We start from the raw sequence: 8,908 nt of genomic DNA, 5'->3' as shown, positions 1-8,908 counted from the left end.
TAGATGATGTGTGGATGTGTATTTTAACTTGACATGACCATAATTATTATTATCATTATAATTATTTTCTTTATTGAATACTACTACTATTTCAACTTCTTGTCTTCTTCTTCTTCTTCTTCTTCTTTGACTTATTATGAGTATTATTTACTACAACTATTACAATTTCTTCTCTATTTCTTCTAATTCTTCTAATTCTAATTCTTCTAATTCTAATTCATCTAATTCTTCTTCTTATTCCTATGCTTATTCTTCTTCTTTCCTACTGCTACTTCTATATCTTCTTCTTCTTCTTTCCTGCTGCTATTTCTTAATCTTCTTCTAATTATTATTCTTGTCCTTTTTTTTTATTTTGTTTTCTTTGGGGGTCTTGTGGATTTTGGGGTATTTTTTGGGTTTTATAGGTTTGTTTTAGTCTTTTTGGTTTTTTGTTTTTTTCCTAGTGCTCTATCTTATGGCCGATATTAGTTTGTTTTTGAAGAGTTGGGTGCGTCGGAGTCCTGCAGCATGCTGTGGGGTCTAGGGAACAGTACCTCCTGTCTGTTCCCATTCTTCATGGATAAAATGCCACAGGATCAGCATGCAGTCCTTTCCGGGTTAGAGGAAATGGCCTTGGATTCCAGCAGGGGGGGCTTCTGATAGAAGATCAGAATCACTTGTTCCCCCTGCCTGAGTGGTCAGGCATTGGAAGGAGTTGACTTGGCCGGTGTCGGAGTCACTGTTCCTGGAAGTGTCCAGGAGTTGTCTTCATGGGGCACTTGGGGACGTGCTTTGGGGCTGATGCTGCTGGTGCCAGGTGCACCAGTGGGAGTGGATGACTTCCAAGGTCTCTTCCCACCTGGATGACTATCTGTGATGCACCGCTGAGCCACCTGGCCCCAAGTGCTGCCCATGGTTGCTGGTTTGGGGCCGGCCCCGTGGGTGAAACTTGGTCTTGAGGAGGAGATGCTCTTGGGAGGCTCCAGAGCAGCTGGGGATTGCTGAGGCTGCAGGCACATGCTGAGGGAAAGGCAGCCCCTGTGGCTCCCTCAGGACGCTGGGCAGGCTGCGGGCCGGCCGCCGTCTGCGGGGCCGCTCCTGGTGCCAGCAGCGGGCACTAATCCTGGGGCTGCGGCGCCAGGCAGGGGCAGCGGAAGAGGCTGCGCAGCGCCCGCAGCGCCCGCCTGAAGCGGGAGGGACGTTTCTTGCGGGGGCCCGGCTGCTGGCTGAGGGCCTGCGCTTGCACACAGGGAGAGGAGGCACAGAGCGGCGCTTGAGGGCACGGCTCCAGTTCCTGGGGCTCAACCCAAGCCTCCGCAGGGAAGGGCACTGGGAGCCTCTCTCCTGCAGCAGCACCCGGCAGTGGCGGTCTGCCTTCTTCAAGCAGCTCGATGACGCTGATATCATCCCATTCATCCTCCTCCTGCAGCAGGAGCTTGACCCCGATGCTCTGGGGGGTCACACATTCCCTGTTGTCCTGCTCGCGCTCTGTGGCACTCTCATCTTCCCAGGTGGACTGCACAGAGGGTCGCTTCCCATTCCCTTTGGGCACCTCCTGGCCAATGGAGTCTTCGTCTTGGCCAAGCTCTTGGAGAATGAATTCTTTCCAGTCTGACATTTCTGGGTCCCTACTGACATCTTGGTGCGACAGCCCATGCTTGCTGCATTCTTCCCAGTATGAGTGTGCTGAGGAGCTAATGAGTGCTGCCTGGCAAAGCCATGGCTCCAAGCTTTCTTCCCCAAGAGAAACTTGTTTGTATCTCCTGCCTTCTCCTAGGGACAGCTCTTGATCGCCACATTCCTCCCAGTCGAAGAACTCACAACGGCTACTGGCTTCTCCATGGGACAGCTCTTGCTCCCTGAAGGCTTCCCCTTGGCACATGCCCTCATAGCGAGTGGCATCTCCTTGGAGCAGCTCTGGCAATTCCTCATCTTTGCATGGGAAAAACTTCAGCTCCCCAGCCAACACTCCCTCCTCAGCCACTTGCTGTGCTAGCACTGACCCACTCCCTGCCTCCTCCAGCTGCTCATGGAGGGCCAGGGCTGGCAGCAGGTTGGCTAGTGGGCTGTGGGGGCAGCCAGGGCTGGAAGCAGGGGCAGAGATGGGGACTAACTGCCTTTCTCTTGGAGCTGCTGCTTCTTGTGCAGCCACGCATTGCTCCAGCTCCCTCCCTTCCTCTGGCTGCTGGCCACATTCCTGCCTCTGTGGCAAAGCCTGGCTGCTGGTCTCCAAGTTGATGTGCTGGGCCAAGTCCAGCAGAGCCTGGCTGCCTCCTCGGGGGTCCTCTCTAGCAAAGACTGACCTGTGTGTCTCTGCTGTTGGCACCTCCTGGCTGAGCACAGGAGAAGCTGGCTCCTTTTCCAGCTCGGGAGCCAGTGGCCTGGGGAGCTCCTCCTCCTCAGCAGTACCAGGCATGGCAGCAGCAGCTCCTGGCTCAGTGTGCCAGGGGCTCCGAGGGCCAGGAGAGGCGCTGGGCAGCTCACGGGCTGCCTCTCCCGGCACCTCCTTGCCCACACTGCTGGGAGAGCTGGGCCCCACCTTAGCACCAGTCTGGGCACTCGCGTTCTTCTCTGGGTGGAAGGATTTATCCCAGATCTTGCCACTGATGCCTTCTGCCCACTGGCCCTGGCTGCTGCCACGCTCTTCCCCTTGGCACTGCTTTTGTTGGCTCATGTCGTTTTCCTCTTGTAGCAACTCTGGGAATGGTTGTTCTACCCACAGGCTACTACCTCTTGGCTACTAACGGCTCCCCCCTGGAGAAAGCTCTGGATGCACCTGGTATTGCCACTCTTGCTCCACGTTGAAAAAAGGGCACCTCCTCCTCAGTCTCCAACAGGGCTAGGACTGAGCCACTCCCTGCCGCCAGCCGCTGCCCGCTTAGGGCTTGGCTTTCAGCTGGCCGGGCCAGGGACTGGGTGCCTGCCTGGGACTTGGGCTTCACCTTATCTTCCTCTGTCTCAGACGTTTTCTAGCGCTGAGAGATCCCGGGAGCTGCTTCCTCCTCACGCAGCGGCTCTCACGGGACTGGGCACGCCAGGGCTCTGCGCCCCTTTTCCAGCCCTGTGGCAGGCCGTGGCTCTGCCGCGTCACAAAGGCCTCTGGGCACCGCAATGTCCCGCCTCACTGAGGGCCCTGACACAAGGCGCCTGTGTCACAGAGGGCCACACCCGGCACCCCTTCAGCAGCCCAACCCCCTGCAAGGGTCATGGAGCAGCCCCTGGATATTGGCCTTCCAGCCCCTTCCCATAATACCTTCATTAAAATGATCAGACATGCCTCTGCCCAAATTAAGGTGACAATGGCATCGGATGCTCAAGTCAACAGGATGGGTTTTACTGAATGGCAAATGAGAGAGCAAGACAGAGAGAGAGAGAGACAGAAAGAGAGAAAGAGTGACAGAGAGAGATGAAGCAGAAAACCTCAGTGCTCTGCGGATCCCAGTGGCGTCCAATTCATGCTGTCCATGAGTCCTTCTTGGTGGCCAGAGCCCCGAAAAACCTAGAGCTGAGTGGATTGATATACATTTGGGCCAAGTGGGAACACCCAGGTACCTGCCATGGCAGGGGCCAAGTCTGACAGAGTTTCTTGCAGCAGACTCTGGATCTGTTGCATCATGGGCAAAGAAATGTGAGCTTGAGAGATGGAAAAAAGAGGAAAGCAGAACAGAAATAGGAATAGGAAAGGAATAGGAATCAGAAAGAGACAGCAAGAGAGAAGAAAGTAATCAGGTAAAGAACTAGATGATCCTTAAGGCCCTTGGCAAGCCAAGCCATTCCATGATCCTAGATGATGTGTGGATGTGTATTTTAACTTGACATGACCATAATTATTATTATCATTATAATTATTTTCTTTATTGAATACTACTACTATTTCAACTTCTTGTCTTCTTCTTCTTCTTCTTCTTCTTTGACTTATTATGAGTATTATTTACTACAACTATTACAATTTCTTCTCTATTTCTTCTAATTCTTCTAATTCTAATTCTTCTAATTCTAATTCATCTAATTCTTCTTCTTATTCCTATGCTTATTCTTCTTCTTTCCTACTGCTACTTCTATATCTTCTTCTTCTTCTTTCCTGCTGCTATTTCTTAATCTTCTTCTAATTATTATTCTTGTCCTTTTTTTTTATTTTGTTTTCTTTGGGGGTCTTGTGGATTTTGGGGGTTTTTTTTGGGTTTTATAGGTTTGTTTTAGTCTTTTTGGTTTTTTGTTTTTTTCCTAGTGCTCTATCTTATGGCCGATATTAGTTTGTTTTTGAAGAGTTGGGTGCGTCGGAGTCCTGCAGCATGCTGTGGGGTCTAGGGAACAGTACCTCCTGTCTGTTCCCATTCTTCATGGATAAAATGCCACAGGATCAGCATGCAGTCCTTTCCGGGTTAGAGGAAATGGCCTTGGATTCCAGCAGGGGGGGCTTCTGATAGAAGATCAGAATCACTTGTTCCCCCTGCCTGAGTGGTCAGGCATTGGAAGGAGTTGACTTGGCCGGTGTCGGAGTCACTGTTCCTGGAAGTGTCCAGGAGTTGTCTTCATGGGGCACTTGGGGACGTGCTTTGGGGCTGATGCTGCTGGTGCCAGGTGCACCAGTGGGAGTGGATGACTTCCAAGGTCTCTTCCCACCTGGATGACTATCTGTGATGCACCGCTGAGCCACCTGGCCCCAAGTGCTGCCCATGGTTGCTGGTTTGGGGCCGGCCCCGTGGGTGAAACTTGGTCTTGAGGAGGAGATGCTCTTGGGAGGCTCCAGAGCAGCTGGGGATTGCTGAGGCTGCAGGCACATGCTGAGGGAAAGGCAGCCCCTGTGGCTCCCTCAGGACGCTGGGCAGGCTGCGGGCCGGCCGCCGTCTGCGGGGCCGCTCCTGGTGCCAGCAGCGGGCACTAATCCTGGGGCTGCGGCGCCAGGCAGGGGCAGCGGAAGAGGCTGCGCAGCGCCCGCAGCGCCCGCCTGAAGCGGGAGGGACGTTTCTTGCGGGGGCCCGGCTGCTGGCTGAGGGCCTGCGCTTGCACACAGGGAGAGGAGGCACAGAGCGGCGCTTGAGGGCACGGCTCCAGTTCCTGGGGCTCAACCCAAGCCTCCGCAGGGAAGGGCACTGGGAGCCTCTCTCCTGCAGCAGCACCCGGCAGTGGCGGTCTGCCTTCTTCAAGCAGCTCGATGACGCTGATATCATCCCATTCATCCTCCTCCTGCAGCAGGAGCTTGACCCCGATGCTCTGGGGGGTCACACATTCCCTGTTGTCCTGCTCGCGCTCTGTGGCACTCTCATCTTCCCAGGTGGACTGCACAGAGGGTCGCTTCCCATTCCCTTTGGGCACCTCCTGGCCAATGGAGTCTTCGTCTTGGCCAAGCTCTTGGAGAATGAATTCTTTCCAGTCTGACATTTCTGGGTCCCTACTGACATCTTGGTGCGACAGCCCATGCTTGCTGCATTCTTCCCAGTATGAGTGTGCTGAGGAGCTAATGAGTGCTGCCTGGCAAAGCCATGGCTCCAAGCTTTCTTCCCCAAGAGAAACTTGTTTGTATCTCCTGCCTTCTCCTAGGGACAGCTCTTGATCGCCACATTCCTCCCAGTCGAAGAACTCACAACGGCTACTGGCTTCTCCATGGGACAGCTCTTGCTCCCTGAAGGCTTCCCCTTGGCACATGCCCTCATAGTGAGTGGCATCTCCTTGGAGCAGCTCTGGCAATTCCTCATCTTTGCATGGGAAAAACTTCAGCTCCCCAGCCAACACTCCCTCCTCAGCCACTTGCTGTGCTAGCACTGACCCACTCCCTGCCTCCTCCAGCTGCTCATGGAGGGCCAGGGCTGGCAGCAGGTTGGCTAGTGGGCTGTGGGGGCAGCCAGGGCTGGAAGCAGGGGCAGAGATGGGGACTAACTGCCTTTCTCTTGGAGCTGCTGCTTCTTGTGCAGCCACGCATTGCTCCAGCTCCCTCCCTTCCTCTGGCTGCTGGCCACATTCCTGCCTCTGTGGCAAAGCCTGGCTGCTGGTCTCCAAGTTGATGTGCTGGGCCAAGTCCAGCAGAGCCTGGCTGCCTCCTCGGGGGTCCTCTGTAGCAAAGACTGACCTGTGTGTCTCTGCTGTTGGCACCTCCTGGCTCAGCACAGGAGAAGCTGGCTCCTTTTCCAGCTCAGGAGCCAGTGGCCTGGGGAGCTCCTCCTCCTCAGCAGTACCAGGCATGGCAGCAGCAGCTCCTGGCTCAGTGTGCCAGGGGCTCCGAGGGCCAGGAGAGGCGCTGGGCAGCTCACGGGCTGCCTCTCCCGGCACCTCCTTGCCCACACTGCTGGGAGAGCTGGGCCCCACCTTAGCACCAGTCTGGGCACTCGCGTTCTTCTCTGGGTGGAAGGATTTATCCCAGATCTTGCCACTGATGCCTTCTGCCCACTGGCCCTGGCTGCTGCCACGCTCTTCCCCTTGGCACTGCTTTTGTTGGCTCATGTCGTTTTCCTCTTGTAGCAACTCTGGGAATGGTTGTTCTACCCACAGGCTACTACCTCTTGGCTACTAACGGCTCCCCCCTGGAGAAAGCTCTGGATGCACCTGGTATTGCCACTCTTGCTCCACGTTGAAAAAAGGGCACCTCCTCCTCAGTCTCCAACAGGGCTAGGACTGAGCCACTCCCTGCCGCCAGCCGCTGCCCGCTTAGGGCTTGGCTTTCAGCTGGCCGGGCCAGGGACTGGGTGCCTGCCTGGGACTTGGGCTTCACCTTATCTTCCTCTGTCTCAGACGTTTTCTAGCGCTGAGAGATCCCGGGAGCTGCTTCCTCCTCACGCAGCGGCTCTCACGGGACTGGGCACGCCAGGGCTCTGCGCCCCTTTTCCAGCCCTGTGGCAGGCCGTGGCTCTGCCGCGTCACAAAGGCCTCTGGGCACCGCAATGTCCCGCCTCACTGAGGGCCCTGACACAAGGCGCCTGTGTCACAGAGGGCCACACCCGGCACCCCTTCAGCAGCCCAACCCCCTGCAAGGGTCATGGAGCAGCCCCTGGATATTGGCCTTCCAGCCCCTTCCCATAATACCTTCATTAAAATGATCAGACATGCCTCTGCCCAAATTAAGGTGACAATGGCATCGGATGCTCAAGTCAACAGGATGGGTTTTACTGAATGGCAAATGAGAGAGCAAGACAGAGAGAGAGAGAGACAGAAAGAGAGAAAGAGTGACAGAGAGAGATGAAGCAGAAAACCTCAGTGCTCTGCGGATCCCAGTGGCGTCCAATTCATGCTGTCCATGAGTCCTTCTTGGTGGCCAGAGCCCCGAAAAACCTAGAGCTGAGTGGATTGATATACATTTGGGCCAAGTGGGAACACCCAGGTACCTGCCATGGCAGGGGCCAAGTCTGACAGAGTTTCTTGCAGCAGACTCTGGATCTGTTGCATCATGGGCAAAGAAATGTGAGCTTGAGAGATGGAAAAAAGAGGAAAGCAGAACAGAAATAGGAATAGGAAAGGAATAGGAATCAGAAAGAGACAGCAAGAGAGAAGAAAGTAATCAGGTAAAGAACTAGATGATCCTTAAGGCCCTTGGCAAGCCAAGCCATTCCATGATCCTAGATGATGTGTGGATGTGTATTTTAACTTGACATGACCATAATTATTATTATCATTATAATTATTTTCTTTATTGAATACTACTACTATTTCAACTTCTTGTCTTCTTCTTCTTCTTCTTCTTCTTTGACTTATTATGAGTATTATTTACTACAACTATTACAATTTCTTCTCTATTTCTTCTAATTCTTCTAATTCTAATTCTTCTAATTCTAATTCATCTAATTCTTCTTCTTATTCCTATGCTTATTCTTCTTCTTTCCTACTGCTACTTCTATATCTTCTTCTTCTTCTTTCCTGCTGCTATTTCTTAATCTTCTTCTAATTATTATTCTTGTCCTTTTTTTTTATTTTGTTTTCTTTGGGGGTCTTGTGGATTTTGGGGGTTTTTTTTGGGTTTTATAGGTTTGTTTTAGTCTTTTTGGTTTTTTGTTTTTTTCCTAGTGCTCTATCTTATGGCCGATATTAGTTTGTTTTTGAAGAGTTGGGTGCGTCGGAGTCCTGCAGCATGCTGTGGGGTCTAGGGAACAGTACCTCCTGTCTGTTCCCATTCTTCATGGATAAAATGCCACAGGATCAGCATGCAGTCCTTTCCGGGTTAGAGGAAATGGCCTTGGATTCCAGCAGGGGGGGCTTCTGATAGAAGATCAGAATCACTTGTTCCCCCTGCCTGAGTGGTCAGGCATTGGAAGGAGTTGACTTGGCCGGTGTCGGAGTCACTGTTCCTGGAAGTGTCCAGGAGTTGTCTTCATGGGGCACTTGGGGACGTGCTTTGGGGCTGATGCTGCTGGTGCCAGGTGCACCAGTGGGAGTGGATGACTTCCAAGGTCTCTTCCCACCTGGATGACTATCTGTGATGCACCGCTGAGCCACCTGGCCCCAAGTGCTGCCCATGGTTGCTGGTTTGGGGCCGGCCCCGTGGGTGAAACTTGGTCTTGAGGAGGAGATGCTCTTGGGAGGCTCCAGAGCAGCTGGGGATTGCTGAGGCTGCAGGCACATGCTGAGGGAAAGGCAGCCCCTGTGGCTCCCTCAGGACGCTGGGCAGGCTGCGGGCCGGCCGCCGTCTGCGGGGCCGCTCCTGGTGCCAGCAGCGGGCACTAATCCTGGGGCTGCGGCGCCAGGCAGGGGCAGCGGAAGAGGCTGCGCAGCGCCCGCCTGAAGCGGGAGGGACGTTTCTTGCGGGGGCCCGGCTGCTGGCTGAGGGCCTGCGCTTGCACACAGGGAGAGGAGGCACAGAGCGGCGCTTGAGGGCACGGCTCCAGTTCCTGGGGCTCAACCCAAGCCTCCGCAGGGAAGGGCACTGGGAGCCTCTCTCCTGCAGCAGCACCCGGCAGTGGCGGTCTGCCTTCTTCAAGCAGCTCGATGACGCTGATATCATCCC

The sequence above is a fragment of the Passer domesticus genome, chromosome 1 (assembly GCF_036417665.1).
Source record: "Passer domesticus isolate bPasDom1 chromosome 1, bPasDom1.hap1, whole genome shotgun sequence".
NCBI lineage: Eukaryota > Metazoa > Chordata > Aves > Passeriformes > Passeridae > Passer > Passer domesticus.
Note: the sequence above shows the minus strand (reverse complement) of the source record.